This window comes from Panthera pardus, unplaced genomic scaffold (assembly GCF_024362965.1).
Source record: "Panthera pardus isolate Hobbes unplaced genomic scaffold, ASM2436296v1 HiC_scaffold_17, whole genome shotgun sequence".
In the NCBI taxonomy this organism is placed as follows: domain Eukaryota; kingdom Metazoa; phylum Chordata; class Mammalia; order Carnivora; family Felidae; genus Panthera; species Panthera pardus.
In genome coordinates, this window is record NW_026526732.1 from 136421011 (window position 1) to 136438211 (window position 17201).

The 17201-nt window shown below is 47.7% G+C and overlaps 1 long non-coding RNA gene across 1 annotated transcript; it reads right to left on the minus strand.

The window, feature by feature from the left end:
• Positions 1–8255: 8255 nt before the first annotated feature.
• LOC109271695 (uncharacterized) lies at positions 8256–16997 on the minus strand. The gene is made up of 5 exons (XR_002082074.2): positions 16784–16997; positions 10917–11023; positions 9859–10073; positions 9572–9760; positions 8256–8821 (listed from the first exon to the last, which is right to left on the minus strand). It is a non-coding gene; the product is annotated as an uncharacterized LOC109271695 (long non-coding RNA).
• Positions 16998–17201: the final 204 nt, after the last annotated feature.

The following is a 17201-nucleotide window of genomic DNA, read 5'->3' on the forward strand; positions in this document are numbered from 1 at the left end:
GAAGGCATTGTTTTAAGTGCATTAAAAAATCTTTTGCGGGGGCGCCTGGGTGGCTCAGTCGGTTAAGCGTCTGACTTCGGCTCAGGTCATGATCTCGCGGTCCGTGAGTTCGAGCCCCGCGTCGGGCTCTGTGCTGACAGCTCAGAGCCTGGAGCCTGTTTCAGATTCTGTGTCTCCCTCTCTCTCTGACCCTCCCCTGTTCATGCTCTGTTTCTCTCTGTCTCAAAAATAAATAAACGTTAAAAAAAAAGAAAAAAAAATCTTTTGCGTTGGAAAAAAAAGATGTTAAATACAAATGACCCTAAATTAATCTCCAAAACTGTCACAATGGCCCCTCTTTGCACCATATATTTTTAGCCACTACTTGCGACACTGTTTATAATAGAAATTATTTTTTTAAACATTCCACAATTCCGGCTCCTTCCCTTCTGGGTGTACTTGTGCCACAACTTAATAGAAATTGATTCTATTGCCACTAGATAACATATCACGTGGGAAAACGTGACGTGCTTGATCACAGTGTGAAATTTGCTTCATGCGACTCACCCCAGGGTAACGATGAAGACATTTGTAGGGATGAGAATGTTTCAGGTGAATTTGGGTGAACACAGAAGGACAGCTTAGCATCAAAGCATGGATGTTCTCATCCGACCTGAGGCAAGCAAGGCCCAGACAGGCAAACTGATGTGCTGAGCCTCCTCGGTTTAGCAAGAAGGAATAAGCAAGCCTTAGAAAGCATGGCTCCTTACTCTTGGTTCAGGCTGTTTTACTACCCTGGTCTGTGTGAAAACAGCTGACCTCACTGAAGATCCTCTTGCTTGCATGCTGACCCAGTGCCTTAACCTCAAAGAGCCACAGAATCACTTATTTAAGGTACATTGGGAGCCTGCCTATGAAATTGTTCAATTTCCCCCCAAACCATGATCCTTAGCCTCTAGGATTTGCTTTTGTTCCAAGGCATCTGACTCAGTGTTAGTCCCATATAGACTCAACTATCTGGCTTGGGGCGGGTTGGGGGGGGAGTGGTTGGGGAGGAGAAGGGATGTATATTTATCTTGCCACATTATTTAGGCTGACCCCTCTGCCCATTTCCACCTCCTGCTCACTGGTAAACCAAGGATAAGCGTGTATTTTAGGGAAAATGTACTGGGAGATCACCAGAGCAACCTGAATTTTCTTCAAGTGGAGCTGAGAGCCACAGGCCACAGTAACCTGATTCTTGAAATGTTCACCACTGATCTTGGCAGCTGTTTTCTTTCTGGTTTGTGATTTTCAATAAGATCCCAAACAACCAAAGTGGGGGGGGGAAAGAACAAGCAAAGAGAGAAAAATCCCTAACCTTCCAAAACCAGCCATTTATCATAGTCATTCACACAGTGACCTCAAGGGAGGTCACCACCACTTAAGAATTGGCATTGGAGCTGTGGTGAGCACCAAAAGGCATTTTTGGCCTAACAAACCAATTAGCCAATGATCATATCCACTTCCTTGCTCCTTCCTGAATTTCTTAAACATGTGTTTCTTGGAATCCACCTCTTCTGCCACATAGACCCAAGCGACAAATCATCAACCCCAAAGATCCAATGCTCCACAACAAACCGCTAACATATGTTGCAACTGCCAGAGGGCAGGAGGGAGCGATAAGCCAGACTACCAAATTTGGTTTAAAAACAAAGAGAGAGAGAGAGAGACAGCGAGAGAGAAAGAAACCCTGTTTGTACTGGCTAAGTAGTATATTCCAAAGTATAGTGATGGCCCTTGTTTATTTGCAAGATGTCTTGAGATCTGTTACAGTTAAGAAGCTTGGTAAGAGGGAGGCTGTCATCAGGGTAGGCTGACCACCTCCCAGGGAAGCAGTAGCTGCATGAAGTTTCTGCAGTCCACACATTGGTCCTCAGCCCGCCCGGTCCAGCAGTTAGATTTGGCCCATACAGACCCAGAAACGAGAGATTAGTTTCTTATAGACAGGTGTTTGATAACCAAAGACATAGGAAGCTGATGTATAAACCAGAAGCTAACTTATTAAGGAACAATGAGGTTGACCCTCTCCTAAAGCTGATTTGCTGCTCGCTTGCCCCCCCCCCCACCCCTATGTGGAATGCTTTTCCCCCAGACACCAGGGAAAGCACCCTGAAAACCTGAAGGCGGCTAGTCACAGAGCATTGACTCAACAAACGCAGGAGGATGGACTTGAAGAAACTTTGGAACACCCAAAATGTCCCTCTTCCCTGAATGGACCTGGATGACTCCTCCATGTACATGTCTGTCTTTCTACTGTTCCAAGCTGTACCTTATGCTCTCATTCTTTCCAGAAGTTCCTGGAACTAGTCAGTGGTGGAGGCAGTATTTGGAGCCATGAAGGTCTCTCTCCACAGCCCATGGCCTCAGTTACTTCAAAGAAGTTCTTGGTATCTTCCAATATTCTGGATTTCCTCCCTTCCTTCAGTCATTTATTTTTTTAGCCAAGAAAGTGAAGGGTTAGCGTTGGCCAACCATGGCAGAGAAAAAAGGGTCCGTGCACACTTGGAGGTAACAAGACTCCCCACAACCGTTGAAAGGGCAGAGAATCCTGAGAACCAGACTTTTTTTTTTCAGTTAAAAGAACAAAAATAACAACATCAAAAGTTCACCTTGAAGGTGCTACTCTTTCTAAAATACTTCCACTGACTGCCTACCTTAGTTAGTAAAATCTAATAAACATAACTGAGCTTTTAGATTATTGAATGTCTGATGACCATAGAACATTATAGCTGTAGTTAGTACAAAAGATTCTACTGAAACTTGGGGTTATTTTCCCCCTGGCCCCTTTCCTTAATGTGAACCTGTTTTCTTGTGATTTCTTGTCAATGCTGAGCTGACAAGATTCAAATTCTAGGTCTGCAAAGATTAGGAGTAGGTAATCCCTGTTTAATTAGAGATTTGCAAGCACAGTGATTCATAGAGCATGATAAGTTATAGCTTGGGGGGCTGTGGCAATCACATAACCCAACCACCTCATTTTCTAAACGCCAAGAGAGAAGTGAGCTGTTTCGGGCCACTCAGTGAATTAGTAGCAGAGTCAATTTCACATCTTCTAACTACAGATAAAATGCTCTTCCCACCCAGTGAGAGTGAAGTTGATAAATAATTGAAAAAGTTGTCACACTGATGGGAGAGAAGGACACTGGGATATCCTCATCCCTTTCTGTGTCTGTGCTGAGACCTCAAATACAAATATCACCAACTCACAAAGTATTGGAGACACCCTTCCCTTACCCTTCATGAACCATGGTCTTGTAGACTCAGGCCATGGGCAACATGTCTGGACCTCTCTTTCCAGAACTGAGGACAATGAGGACCTTGAATGGAATTGTTGTTTAGTAATAGAGCCTGATCTATCCTGAGCACATCTTGAGACTCTGCAGCGAGAAAGGAAAGCAAAGGAAGGAAAGATCCAACATCACCCTGTGGACCTGGGGCACAGGAGGGGAGACTGCAGAGTATAAAGAGTCTTGACTGAGGCTGGACTGGGTAGCAAGTCCTAAGGTGACATATCTAAGAAAACTGGTGACGAGTAAGAAGATCTGAGGAGAAAAAGCCTAGAAAGACACCCAGAGAGAATGAGTTATAAGAAGCAGGAAACTTCTAGTGGCTGCCATGGCTGATTCTGACAGGAAAAGTAGGAAGAGAGGGAAACTCACCCCACCTCACCCTAGCCCTTCAGACATTCAGACAAGAAACGAGGAGAGGTCCAAATACTCTTTAACTCCATGCCCAGGGCAGATGCAGGTTATACGGGTCCTGAAGACAATACCATTCCATTCAGGCTAATATAATTAGAAGTAGCCTGAGGCTAATTACAATTAAATTTAAGGGAAAAAAATACAAAGCATGTTACAAAGAATGAATTTTGTTGCACATTATGTGTTGCAAGTGTGAATTTTTATTTAGAAGGAGAAAAGAAACCACAAGATGTTACAAAAGTTTTCAAAAGTCATCCAGTACCCAAATATTACAAAATCCAAAAAGATACCCACGGTAGTTCTATCAATGAACTTTCTGACACGCCTCCGTACTACTGGGTTTTTTTTCCTATGCTTTCGTTTGCATTTCTTTTGGATGTCTTACTTCTTTAGGTGATGATTATGAACTATTTTTTTCTATATACGGGGAGGAGAGGTAATTCAGTCTTTCTTCCAGCAGTGACTGATCAACATTCGCTTTTTGGTTTTTGGTATTTGGGGGTAATAGTTTTAATTAGGCCTCCATGTGGTACCGGAATCTTCCACATACAATTTTGGGCACATGATGGTGGGAAGAACTTTCCACAGCATAGCTTCTGGCTCCACACGTTGCTATCCTGCCTCTACTTTGCTGTCTCCGACTACCAGCGCCAGGTGCCTTGGGACACAGTCACAGTGAGAGATGACTCTGAGACTACATATTTGGGCCATGATGTGAGGCAAGTCTCCCCCTTCGGTAGCAGGAGTCTCTCTGCCTTTCCTACACCGGGAGGGTTTGCAGTGACCCAGCCACGCAGGGGGATGGCGACAGACCATGCTAACATAACCCAAGGAAACCGAACTCCTGTATCCCCAGCCTAATAGCCTTTTACCCAGACCCTCCAAGATGTCCATGGCCACTCTAATGTCACCTGACAGGAAGGGAGGTGCAGGAGGGAAGATGGGGAAGGAAAAAGAACCAGCAATTAACCGACTGCCTTAAAATAGCATACTTTTGCCAATTTTATAAAGACACACGAGCACCGGGGCCTCTCCCATGCAAATCGGGGAGGGAGGTCCTGAAACCTAAGCCCTCATCAGCTTCATAGTAAATCCAAGCCTTAAATCTGGAAATGCCAGACTTGTTGATAAAGCTCAATCCACCCTTCACCTCCCCCAGTAGGCTGGCTCACCTGACGTCTGGACTGAGGAGCTGGTCTTCTTAAGTCTGTAGCTAAGGGATGGTGGGGAGTGGGGGGGGGGTCCCACATAATCCTTAAAATGAATCCATATGTGGCTGGATTTGCCTGATGAGTGGGGAGGAGGGTGAGGAACCAAGACTAGCAAACAGCTATACTCAGGGTTTGATTAACGTCATGGGGAAAGAAGTCTAAGGAGCAGCCTGGCGTGTAGTGTGGGGAACAAGGCAGGGGGTGGGGTGGGGGACAGCATGGAGTCCCAAGAGTGCACGCGCGTGCACACATACCCCCCGGTTCCACGCATGCGTCTGGGCACTGTGGGGATGGGCTGCCATGTGAAGCTGGAGGAGAGGATTTCTTTCTGTCTTTTAAAAAAATGTTTTAATGTTTATTTATTAATTTTTTTTTTTTTTGAGAGACAGAGAGAGTCAGAGTGTGAGCGGCGAAAGGGCAGAGAGAGTGGGAGACACAGAATCCGAAGCAGGCTCCAGGCTCCGAGGCATCAGCACAGAGCCCGATGCGGGGCTCGAACTCACGAACCGTGAGATCATGACCTGAGCCGAAGTCGGACGCTCAACCGACTGTGTTACCCAGGCGCCCCTGGAGGAGAGGATTTCTAAAGGACCTGGTAAGTCATGGGGCACTCATATCATCACCTGGTCAAGCCCCAGAGGATGGAATGTGTGACACGGATCAGGGTAGCAGCCCTTTCACGTCTAAGCAGGACACAGAGTGGCTCTGGCACCGTGAGGGCTGGCCACTCTCAGAGGAGATGGCCCTGACCATGGTGGACAATAGTCCTGTGGTGGGTGCAGGTGCAGTGTGAGGTGGCCTAGGGGGCCCTGCCCAGAGAGGACATCATCGCGAGGGCCTTGAGAGGGAAAGGAGGGAAGCGGAAGATACCGCATGGTGACCACTGCTGGCACACGTGACATATTCTCCCAGGATTCCCAAAAGGACTGGGCAGGGCTCTGCAGAGGACTGAGGCCTGTGTGATCAGGTGGGGGGCCAAACCCAGTGAGGCTGGTACGTTGTTGCCATTGACCCCTTTGAGACTGGAGCTCTGTTTCCTAGGCGTTGGCGTCTCAGCCTGCTTTATAAGAACCCCATCCAAGCAATATTATTGCCCTGATTGGTGAAAGTTGAGGAAGGATAGATATGGAGACCTTCCCCAGGCCCATCAGTTGGGGGTGGGAGTGTCAGGTGAGACTAAGACTCTAGTTATTTGTTTCTTCACTCATTTAATCGTTGTTGAACTTGTACTAAGAGCCAGGCGCTGCTGTGGGGTAAGATAGAGCCTTCCAGGCGTTGCTGTGGGGTAAGATAGAGCCTTCCAGCCGATGGACTGCCAAGGGAACTGGGAAGCATTGAGGAGGGCATCGCTCCGTCTCCTGGGAGCTGGTGTGCATACCAAGGCAGGGACATGAAGGTTCTGGACTCTGGAGCCAAGCTGACCCGGGTTTAAACTCCTAGCTGCCCGTTACCAGCTGTGAACACCGAAGCAAGCTACTGAATCTCCCTGAGCCTCTGGGGGTTGCGGTCCTCACTAGCAACAATCCAGGGTTCAGCGCGGGGATTACAACGTGGATTCCACAGAAGGGTTTATAGAGCCCTTCCTCGTGCACAGGAAAGGCGTGGTGAGCGGGAGCTATTCATAGCCCGTCTGTATTCTTAGACTCTCATTGTCCCCATTTCGGAGTTGTTCTGCAGCACGGATCTGGGAGCCAGACCACGTGATTGCGGGAAAGCAAGCACGGCTTTCAGCACGCAGCAGCGGGAGGCGGCGCTGTGCTGTGGCCTCAGTTATACCACTGGCACCCCCCCCCTCCCCTGGCTGGGGGTGGGGGGACCCCGCAGCCTGCTCCCCCTCCGCGGAGAAGGGCACTGACAAATGCCATGCGGGAGATAAACAGCTGCCCACAGGAGAGCACACAGATGACACCTTCTGGAGACTTTCAGGAAAACTACAGAAGGAAGCGGTAGAAGGTCGGACGGCTGAGGCTCCCCTAGTGACAGGTGGGGCCCGAGCCGGAGAAGGGAGCTTTGCTGAATTGTGTTTCTCCTTCCAGACCGGAGGCTGGGGAAATGCAACAGAAGCGACCTCCTCTTCTGAGGCCTGCGTAAGAAGGAGGCACTGGCTGGGTCCTGAAGGATGAATAGGAGTTTTCCGGGTTTAGGGGGCCACCACAGTCCTGGATGGGAAGAAATGGATATGCGGTTGGAAGGTTAAGCTGAAGACAGATTGTGGAACGCCTCCTATGCACGCACTGACCTAGGACACTCTGGCATGATCAGAGAACATGAAGAATGTTCTTTTATGCCCAGGTTGGTCTCTATCAAAATGCTCTGTCAGTTAGAAGGCAAACAAGAAGAAACTGACCTGCACTCTTTGCCTCTTGTTTTTTTCATGGGCAGGCAGTTGTGGGGAGATGAACGCCCCTTGTTGGAACACCCCTTGCCTTATGCCCTCAGCCCCATCTGAAATACCCTCCTTCCTCCGTCCTCCGTCCTCCTCTTCCCTGCCATCCCTCCAGGTCTGGAGAGCTTGCCACATCTTCCAGTCGTCTCCCCCGATTAGGCCAGTCCTCACCCGAAGTCACAAGGACAGCTGCCCGTGCCCAGACGCCACCAGCCAGATGCCGCGGGTGCTTTACTCAGCAGAGCACCCCTTCTACCAAGAGTAGGGCACACCTGTCATGTGGGGGGGACCAGCCGGGAGCAGAGATGCCGCGGTGCAAAGCACAGACAGGTCCCCGCTCTCACGGGGCTCTACCGCGCTTCCTATCGTCACAGGGACCCTGGGAGGATACACGAGATCACTGAGGCTCAGCCAGTGAGAGCATCTTCCCCAAGGCCGTAAGGCTAGTACACAGGGGACATCGTGTTCACCTTACACGCCCCCAGTGGCTATTTACTGTTTGGTGTGGAGGAGGGGGAGCTCTGCAACTGAGATCGCCGAAGGCCGCGGCCCAGTCTTTAGTGTCATGATTTCCCACAGCCCCTGGTACCACCCTGAGCCCCAAATACTTGGAGAGTGAGGCAAGGCAGGCCTCATCTGGCTCCCCAGCGCCTGCCTTCTGTTTTACCCATAAATTCAGCGGCAGGGGGAGGCCCACGGGGCTCCTGGATACTGAACTGCATCCAGGCTGCCCGTCTCATCTCCGGTCCCCACCATCTCCTAATCTTCCTACAGCCCTTCCAGCTCAATAGGAGGGCTAGCTAATCCCCTTGATATCCCGAATCTTCTAAAAGGACTACCTAATCAGGCCATGTATTCCAAAGGTACCGTGGCATTCCTTTTTTAAATCTTTCAGGTAAATAACAAGTAACAAATAAATCATATAGCGCTGTCCCAGGTCAGGCGTTGTTCTAAAATGGGGCGGGGGGGTTGGGGGCGGTTCTCGGTCAGGCAGCGTAGGCATCACCTGGGAACTAGTTAGAAATGCAAACTAAAGGGACGTGCTGGGCTGGGAGCCAGCAATCTGTGTTTTAACAAGCCCTCCAGGGGATTCTGAGCACACCAAAGTTGAGAACCACTGTCTTAAGGCTTTTCATGGATAAACTAACGCGCGGAATTCCCATCCCAACCCTCTGAGGTAGGTTCTATTGTTAACTCCGCTTTGGAGCTGGGGGAATGGAGGCCCAGAGAGGTTAGGTAACCTGCTCAAAGTCACACAGCCAGTGAGGTTGGTGCTTCTAATCCCTCACTGGGGGAGAGGCTTGACCTCAGGGAGTGTTTGGGGAGCTCATGGTGGGCTGCTTTACCACGAGGAAAAATGTCTATAGACGAGAGGCTGATGGGACCAAGAGGTCTAGTCCGACTCTGGTGGAGTAAGGACTTGCCCGGTTTCCGGGAGGTCATGTGGATCTGTGCACTGTTGCCGGCCCCCAAGCAGTGAAGAACGATCTGACCAAGCATCTCTGAAAGTAGTGTTGGGGAAGAAAGAAAGCACTTTTAACATCATCCTGTGCCAAGTCCTGATTATTCCATAATGTGCTGCCCTCAGAACCTGACAGTGATTTTCCAGCCTACACTTCCAAAATCCAGTGAGGAGGAGTCAGTAGAATATTGCCACAGCCCCTGGCCATGGAGGGATAGGGGCTAAATTTGTCCCATAACTAGGGGATCATTTCATCTTAAGGGAAATGGCTGAGAAGGCAAAAGAGCATCCAGGAAACACCACTCCCCCTCCACCAAAGTCTCTCCTGCCCGGCTGGGATTCTCCATCTGGGGTCCTGGGAGAGAGCTGCGGATGGCCACCGTGAAATGGTAGCACATTCCTGTGACTGATACCATGCAATTTTCTTTCAAAGGATGCTTAAAGATTTTACTAGCGCTGAGGACTGGGGTGGGAGAGGAGAAGAGACAGGGAGAGAAACAGACAAAAACAGACAGAAAGACAATAAAGATACAGCAATGGCTGCAGTAAACCCAACAGAGCTGTTATAAAAATCTTTCAACTTTCTTCTAGTCCATTCCCCCGGCCTCATGGGGATTACCAGTCCCAAAGAACCCACACTATGCTGAGTACCTCCCATGTGTCGCTTTGCTCAATCCTCGCCGAGCAGATTTTACTGTACCCACTTTGCAGAAGATATGTAAGACACAACGAGGTTTCAGACTTCCGTCTGCTTGTCACCAACCCCACGCTTTCTGTTACGTGACATTACCTCAGCAAGTCTTGATTCTTTTCCCTGCAAAGCGTGTCTCCAGACACACAAATTATTGCTGCCTTAAGATAAATTATGGAATGCTTCGGTCATTCTTCTTCTCATCGCTGGAACTTGTTCCTGTACTTTTTTCTCTATTCTCATCTCATGGACACATGAACTTGTCAAGGTAGTCCCGGTGAAAGTATTCTTTTATCTATAAGGACATGAAATTGGCACTGTTTGTTAGGATGTAAGTGTTGGTTCTCTGACCCCATCAAACACCCACTCATGACGAGCCTCCTCACCTGAACCAGAAGGTCTCCTGGTTATTCACTGAAGAAATATTTGTTCATTTCAAAATTTTCAAAATAAATGCTGAAGGTCAAAAGGGTACCTTGGGCCTACCTTACCTCTCCTTCTTCCCAAATCTTATTGAAATAACAGTAAATACACGCAAAAGAATAAATCCATATCAAGCATGGAAAGATCCCAGCAGCAATCCAGAAAATTTCACAAACGCCTAGAACACAAAGAGGATGAGGTCATATTGACGGATAAAGTTGAGTGGAATAATCTACACCCCACAAACACATAGAGGAAGAGAGAACTAGCCTGGGGAAGGAGGTGCCCTTCCCAGAAAAGCCCTGGGGAGACTCCCAAGTCAGAACCATAGCTATGAAGAAAAGGGATAGGCTGTGGGGTCACCGTTAAAAGACTTTCTGAGTTTTACAGCCCCCAACCTTCCTCCATGGACAGCAACTGGCTGTGACGGCATTTGCTTGGGTAAAAAAAAAAAAAAAAAAATCCACTTGGCCTTGGCTTCTGGAACATCCCCTGCCCAAGGTCCCCTTGTTAAGTGATGCAGATGTGGTTATATTCCTTGGTTCTGCAATATATAATATTTTTATAATCACAGTATTTTATACCCTGTGTATTGCTTTTCAGAATTTCTCTCTCTTTTTTTTTTTTAAGTTTATTTACTTACTTTGAGAGAGAGAGAGAGGGAAGCACAAGTGGGGGAGAGGCAGAAGGAGAAATCCCAAGCAGGCTTCCCGCTGTTAGTGCACAGCGCGATGGGGGGCTCGAACCCACAAACCGTGAGATTATGACCTGAGCCAAAACCAAGAGTCTGACGCCCAGCTGACTGAGCCACCCTGGAGTCCCTGTTTTTCAGGTTTTCCAACCAACCTACAGATGACACTTGGAAGACCTAGAATATAAATCGTAAAAACCCTGAAAAACTAAAGTGAATACTACAGTTCAGAGAAGGAAGTGGGGAAGGTAGGGGAGGGGAAGGCAGCGCAGGTGTGCTTCTGGCTCAGGTTACAGTCGTCCATGCAGCAAATAGCAAGCTAGTGCCTACCTGTGTTGGGAAGGTCCTGGGCCCTGGGAGGTGGCAAGGAGCCAAAGGGGCAGACGTTTCTGTGGCATTTCTGTTCTACCGGTAAGTCGACAGGTACTGCTTAACAGCTGAGGAATCACAACATGAAGATTTAGGTGCATTATTTAAAACTATGAAGGTGACCAGGAGATTATGAAGACAACGGTCTTAGGTACGAAAACACAGAGGAAAGGAGAGAGAGCGTAATTGTGCTAAAATCCCTGTCATAGCAGAGGGAGAACGGATGCAATTTAAACACGTTCAAGACACAGCTGTATAAGGGAATTATCTAAGTTTGTAGTAGAAATCGCCAAAACTAAATACCGACATAGGGAGTCACCATCCGGGGCACGGGCCCACAGCTGGGGCCCGAGAAAGAGACCCCCCCCCCACTCCAACAGCCCTTGGTAGTTCTGGTTTTGTTCTTGTGCCTATAAATAAATATTACACATAAATGAATCAAAGGATCAAAAGCAACCTTACAAACCCTGGGAGAAATGTAAAGTGGATATTCCGATGCCCACTTGACCTGTGAAGAAACAGGAGCCAGCCTGCCCCAATACTTGTGATAAGAAACCAGGTCTCCTGCCCCCCGGCTCCAAATTCCCGCCACATCCTGAAGGCTTCTCCCCCCCTCCCGCCGGATGCAGACCGACTAGGGTTGGGATTCTCGATTCAAAGCGGGGCACTTTGAGCTGCTCACTGCTCATCGTTAACAACAGGGAGATTCTGACCACCACCCCAAGGGCTGTGGAAGGAGGGGGCAGGCGGACGGCCTCACACAGGCCCAGGCCACAGCTGGCCCTCGGAGTGTCAGCTTCCTTTCTTCATGGTTCTTTTCTAACCCATCCAACATTTGGTACATGGCTACCATTTTCTTCTTATTTTATGTGATTTCGCGCTAATTCTGACTAAATGAATCCAGAAATTCATTCTGGTGTGCAGGCTTTGTCACTAGTCGAGAGGTAGAGGCTGTCACGTTTATTTATTTATTTAAAAAATTTTTTTAAATGTTTATTTTTGAGAGAGAGAGAGAGAGCGCCTGAGCATGAGCGGGCGTGTGTGGACAGCATAGAAGGGCTAACGATGGGCTAGGTAGGCACTTCACAGACATTAGCTCACTTGAGCTTCACTACAACCCTATGAAGCTGTCATTATTACTTCCATTCTACAGATGGAGAAACTGAGGCACAGAAAGGCTAAGTGCCATACCCGAACCACACAGCTGTGTGACAGAGCCAGGAGCAGACCCCAGGCATCTTGACTCCAACGTCATGCTCTGCACCATCATGCTAGAAACCCAGTCCCCACCCCGTAACACACACACACACACACACACACGCGCACACACACACACACAGGAGGACTTTCAGAGAACTCCTGCTTTCAAAAACTCCTAGCTGCCAAGTTCTGCCTTTTAGAGCCTGTGAGACACTGAGAACATGTTCGTTAACACGTGCAAATGCTTACCTGACGTTAACTTGGTCTCTCTCACCCCTGAGCCCAGAACTAGAGCCGAAGGGTGGGCCTCACAGGAGGCAGACAGGAGTTCAGCCTGAGAAGTATAATAAGAACCAAGGACTGCTCTAGTTGGTAATGAGCTCCCTGTCGGCAGAGGCGGAGAGCTCTGGTAGGCCCAGGCCAGGGATGGTGGGTGCCCCGGGGGCCAAGGTTGGAAGAGCCTCGAATCAAAGCCTCTTCCAGCCCTGGCCCTGGCAGTCAATTTGGATACACTTCTCCGGACCTTCTGTCATAAAGCAGTACGCTCAACCAACAGGAGATGCACGAACAGTAAGGCCCGACCCAGACTCTGAAGAGTTTACAATGCGATTCTCAGGCTGTTTTAATATCAAATTCAGGGAGTTTCTGGGAGGAATTTAATAAAAAGGATGGCGAGAATTCGTTCCTTTCATCCCCTAAGGCTAAGTCCATCCTGACCTGTCCACTCACTCTTTTCTGTTCTTTGTCTGCTTCCGGAGCGTGCTATGGGGATTCAGGCTTATATGTTAAAAAAAAAAAAAAAAAAAAGGCATAATATGTTCTGTGTCTTCGCCTCCGCAGAGGAAATGCTCTGTGTTACTGTAAATAATAATTTGCAGGTCAGTGAAGGTTGTTAAATGTCCCTGATGTTTTTCTCACTTCCTTCCAGACTCTCGTAATTACTACTGCTCTGAACCCAGCGGGCAGAGATGCATATTTCTCTGTCCAGGAAATGATAGTCGTGTGGTACCCTCTTCTCACTGCAGTGGGAGCCTGCGTGTCTGTGTATCTGAACCCATATCAGAGTCGTTCACATCCCTGCATGGAAATAGCCACATGGGAACTCAGCAATTTATTGCCCAAAAGACCTGGGGCTAGGGGTCAGGGCACCTGGTTCTAGACAGTTCTACCACCATCTGCATGACCTCAGACCAGTCACGGAAACTCGTGGGCTTGTTTCTTCATCTGTAAAGCTGAGAGCACAATACTTACCTTGACTAGAAAAGATCATTGCTGCAAGAATTCATGCTTTTATTCAATATTTCATATTGAACTTAAATATTTATGGACCATCGCTCAGGGGCAGGCCTTGTGGTAGTCTCTGGGAAGTGGGGGGCGGTACAGTTGTAAAAAAACTGGGTAAAAATCTCTCTCTCCCTAGAACTCCACGGGGGGAAGCAGATAAATAAATGAGTAAACTAAACATGTAGAATTTCTAACGGTGATAAGTGTCTTGGCAAAATAGTCAGACATGAAGGAGAATGAGGAGTGCTGAAGAGAGACCAGGGAAGGCATGTCTAAGAGCCGGCTATTGAGACTTAGGCCCAAAGGATGCAAAGAAGGGACCCCAGAGAACATTTGGGGGAAGAGTATTCCAGGTGGTGCAAAGGCCCTGAGGCAAAGGTGAGTGAGCCTGCACATTAAAAAACAGCAAGGCCAGAACAATGGAAGGGATGAGGGTGGGGGGTGTAGTAAGTCTGAGGTCCTAAGAAAATGGAACCAGATGGATTAGGACCTTGTAAGGCCTTTGACTCTGACTCTGAGTAGGATGGAAACCACTGGAAGATTTTCAGCAGACGTATGACATAATCTGACTTGACTCTTAAAAAGAATCTCTCCAGCTGCTCTGTTTAGAAAAGAGAATCAAATGAGGGGCACCTGGGTGGTTCAGTCGGTTAAGTAACCGACTCTTGGTTTCAGTTCAGGTCATGGTCTCATGGTTCGTGAGTTTGAGCCTTGCATCAGGCTCCGCACTGGTGGCGCGGCCCCTGTTTGGGATTCTCTCTCTCCTGCTCTCTGCCCCTCCCCCACTCGCGCTGTCTCTGTCTCTCTCAGAATAAATAAGTAAACTTAAAAAAAAAAATAGAGAAGAGAATCAAATGAAGTAAATAGTCCCTAAGATGTTCTGAAAAGCACAAGGTACAACATGAAAATGAAGTACAGTAAAAAACTCAGCGCCCCCAGAACTCCCTGGGAACAAGTTGTTCTGGAGACCCGGTGAAACTACATAGGACCATACATTTACTGTCATCTCCCCCACGGAGAGGCGAAGTTCACGTCCCTCCCCTTGAATCTTACGGGCTCTGCAACTCCTTATCGAATCAGATATGGTGGGAGTGATGCTGGGCCTGGTCTAAGGCCGGCTTTTTTGAAAACCGGGCAGGGCAAGGGACAGGGCGCTGCCATGTGATGTTGGGGGAGCCGCCTGGGCTCTCTGAGCCTTATTCAAGGTAGTAAGTTCCACTATCCAGGATTGTTATGAAGAATATGTAAGATGGCACCTAGCATGGCACCTGGCACTCGGCTCCCCATCATTAGCGTGTGTGTGCGTGTGTGTGCGTGTGTGTGCTGTGTCCAATTTCAGATTTAGCCCTAACGCAGAGTATGAGGCTTCCTCTATGGCTGGATCAAAGTCTGTCTTTCCCCCCTGGAACTTTACCTACCTGATGGAACTCTTCCACCTCTAGACCCTCCCCTCGGGGGACAGAGTGGCAAAGGTAAGAGACTGTCCAGGAAAGACGTCTACTGAGATGTGTCTAGCTCATGGGAGGGGCTGTCGAGGGAGCCCTGTTGGAACCGAATCCAGGTCTGCTGATTCCTGCTTATGGGCCACTCTGCTGGGCAAGAGCTTCCCTGAGGATGGGGGAAGAAGAGTGGCTTGCCAGAGCGAAACGTTTGAAGAAGGGACACAACCCTCGAAGCCAGCAATGAGATGCAAATGCCGCCCACCCCACACCTCCTCCCTCAGTTCCCTGAGGACTGTGAGGCCCCCAATACTTGTTTTGGAGAGACTTTTCATCAGTGCTCAGAGGCAAGAGGGAAAAAAAAAAGAAGGCCAGTAAATCAATAACAGATTTTTCTTCCCATCAGTTGGTTTAAAGTATGGAGCCAACGTCAACCAATCTAGAATTTCTAAGTTGTAAATAAAAAATTGAATAGTAAGATTTTTATCTGAGCCACTTCATGAAAGCCACTATTCAGAGTTCTGGTTTATCACACTCCTCACGTAGTCTGAACTAAGGTGTGGGTACGACACCCACCTCATGCCAGTCCAGGAAATTCAGTGGGAAAGTTTTCATTTTTTACGTAGCTTGGCTATGATAGTTGGATACAGCACTTCTACTGAATCTTCCAGCTTATTTTCCTCAACAGGTCTCTTGCACCCTGAGCAAATCATAGAGAACAGACCAGTGAAGGATACTACAGGACATTTGAACAGCCTCATTGTTCAGGACTAAATGGTCAATCAACATGCCCAGAACTGTATCGGATAATGCGGAGAATTACCATAACGACGATAACAACACTCTTAATGACAGCTACTATTGATTGAACACCTGCTATATGCCAGGCGCTGTACTAGCCACTTTTCCTATCTTATTCCTCATTCTCCCAAAAAATGGACAAAGTGGTCGTTTTTCCATTATCTCCTTTTTATACCCAAACCGAGACTTACAGAAGTTAGGTAAGTGGCTCAAGGTTGCCCAGCCTGTGAGAATGAAGTCATAGGCTAATTTCCTTGTTCCCAGAGAGTTTGAAGAAACACCAGTTCTCATCAATTACCCAAGAATGTTCTCTCACTTCCAGCCATCAAGTGAGATTCATCCAGACAATAAATATGTATAAAGCACTTACTCCGCGTACCAGCAAATACAACCTTGGCAACAGAGGAAAAAACATGTAAAGCAATTATTTATTCAACTTTGTGGAACATAGTAGAAGGTCAGAGAAATAGGCCAGCATGGGCCAGAGAAGCCAGGGAAAGTGGCACAGAGTGAGTTGGATCTTGAAAGATGAAAAAAATCATTCAAAGGGCATTGCTAGTCAGGGGGACACAGTAGGCAAAGGCATTGAAGCACAAATGAAAGCAGGCTGGAAGGAAGTGAAAATAAGTCTTGAGTGGAAGAATGAAACTAGTCTTACTCCCCACAGGGTTGAGGGGTGAGGAATAGCATTTGTCTGGGAATTTAAACTATTGCAAATGATAAATACAATGCTTCATATTTCTTATTCTCCCAAAGTTTAAGCGTACTTTTAAAAATCAAAGAGGAGGGGTGCCTGGGTGGCTCAGTTGGTTAAGCATCTGACTTTTTGATTTCGGCTCAGGTCACAATCTCAGGTTCAAACACCACATCAAGCTCTGAGCTGACATTGTGGAGCCTGATTGGGATTCTCTCTCTCTCTCTCTCTCTCTCTCTCTCAGCCCCTCTGCCACTCACACTCTCTCTGTCTCTCTCAAAATAAATAAATAAACTTTTTGTTTAAACTCAAAGATGAGTGAAAAACAAACGACCAACCAACACTACTCTGTTTTAATACTTGAATCATGAACTCTACTATGAGAGAAGCAGTTTACCAAAGCAGCTTACCATGGTGGTGCCGTTAAAAAAGGGTTTCTGTCCCTTTCTGTGGGTTGAAACTGGAATTTTTTCTGGAAAGTGATCTTTGTCTTCAGAAGATTCCTCTATATGTGGGTATACGTGTGTATCTGTTTCAATAATACTCCAGAAAAGTGGAAAGATAAGAAAGTGTAACTGCCCCTTACCTTGGTGTGGAAAGCTCTACAGGGACCGGAACCATTGTGTTCCCCTCCCAGTGGATTTGTTTGAAGGTCTTAGAATGTCAAAGGCTTCCATGGAATGCCCTACTGTCCTACATTCTCCCCAGGAATCTCCCAAGATGGCAGATTATTCCAGACTGAATAAACTCCAATATAGGGGAAAACTCCTGTAGGGTAAAGGGGTGGAATCTATGGTTAAAGAAACTCCTACAGATAGAAGGGCACTT